This window comes from Sinocyclocheilus grahami, unplaced genomic scaffold (assembly GCF_001515645.1).
Source record: "Sinocyclocheilus grahami isolate Dianchi unplaced genomic scaffold, SAMN03320097.WGS_v1.1 scaffold178.1, whole genome shotgun sequence".
NCBI classification, from domain to species: domain Eukaryota; kingdom Metazoa; phylum Chordata; class Actinopteri; order Cypriniformes; family Cyprinidae; genus Sinocyclocheilus; species Sinocyclocheilus grahami.
Window position 1 is genome coordinate 1,316,879 of NW_015505357.1, and position 1,387 is coordinate 1,318,265.

The window sequence follows — 1,387 nt, forward strand, 5'->3', positions numbered from 1 at the left end:
ACAGTAAATGCAAACAAATGCATTATGTTGTATGAATCGGTCATATTTTAATCATGAACAAAAAGTCTGTAAAAGTGTTCTGTAACTTACATCTTTGGGCTTAACTGTAATTAGCAATTAACCAACAATTTCCCATTTACCTCCCTTTGTAGGCTATGACTGAGCACATTACAGTGAGGATCACCGTCCATATTTTTTTTTTTAGGCAACTCAGGTTATTAAAGTGTTATAAGGCTGTTGTATAGGAAATGTCTTTGCTTGTGTGTGTGTGTGTTGTTTACAAGTAAATTTAAGTTTAATAATTTTTTTGTTTTTTTTTACAGGCACAAGCTTGTGAGTCTGAGACTGGATGAAGGGTAAATTTTGCATTTCTGTACCAAATAAATTTACGATTGCAAATTGCTTACTGGTAACAGATTACAGGTTACAGTAAATGCAAACAAATGCATTATGTTGTATGAATCGGTCATATTTTAATCATGAACAAAAAGTCTGTAAAAGTGTTCTGTAACTTACATCTTTGGGCTTAACTGTAATTAGCAATTAACCAACAATTTCCCATTTACCTCCCTTTGTAGGCTATGACTGAGCACATTACAGTGAGGATCACCGTCCATATTTTTTTTTTTAGGCAACTCAGGTTATTAAAGTGTTATAAGGCTGTTGTATAGGAAATGTCTTTGCTTGTGTGTGTGTGTGTTGTTTACAAGTAAATTTAAGTTTAATAATTTTTTTGTTTTTTTTTACAGGCACAAGCTTGTGAGTCTGAGACTGGATGAAGGGTAAATTTTGCATTTCTGTACCAAATAAAGAGTATAAACTATATCTTAAGATAAGTCAATATTTGAACCACTTTTAAGTTTTTTTTCTCCCTACATAATAGTTTTTTCCATTTACAGGCATTGTTTGTCTGTGAGTCTGAGACTGGATGAGGGGTAAGTTTTGCATTTCTGTACCAAATAAAGAGTATAAACTATGTCTTAAAGGGGTCATATGATGCGATTAATTTTTTTCCTTTCTCTTTGGAGTGTTACAAGCTCTTGGTGCATAAAGAAGATCTGTAAATTTGCAAAGACTAAAGTCTCAAATCCAAAGAGATATTCTTTATAAAAGTTCAGAGTCAGCCACACCTACCTAAAACGGCTCGTTCGAACACGCCCCCACATGTCTACGTCACTATGTGGGAAGATTTGCATAACGCCGCCCAAATGTTCACGCAAAGAAAGAAGGCGTAACTTTTATTCTCGCTGTAGTATTGTTGCTGCCGCCGCCATGTCATGAAGACGCTGTGTGCTTTGTTGTGAAAGTGAAACTACTTTGTTTGGTCTTCCAAAAGAGGACGATATCCACTTCGTCATGCCTGGAGCTGATCCGTGCTGGTCGCTGA

General features: G+C 35.5%; 1 long non-coding RNA gene across 1 annotated transcript in view; it reads left to right on the forward strand.

The window, feature by feature from the left end:
- The first annotated feature begins 628 nt into the window (after nucleotides 1-628).
- LOC107593993 (uncharacterized) overlaps nucleotides 629-1,387 on the forward strand; it is a 1,476-nt gene continuing 717 nt past the window's right edge. The window contains exons 1-2 of the long non-coding RNA XR_001610129.1: nucleotides 629-782; nucleotides 900-935. This is a non-coding gene — a long non-coding RNA (uncharacterized lncRNA). The remainder of the gene's footprint in view (nucleotides 783-899; nucleotides 936-1,387) is intronic.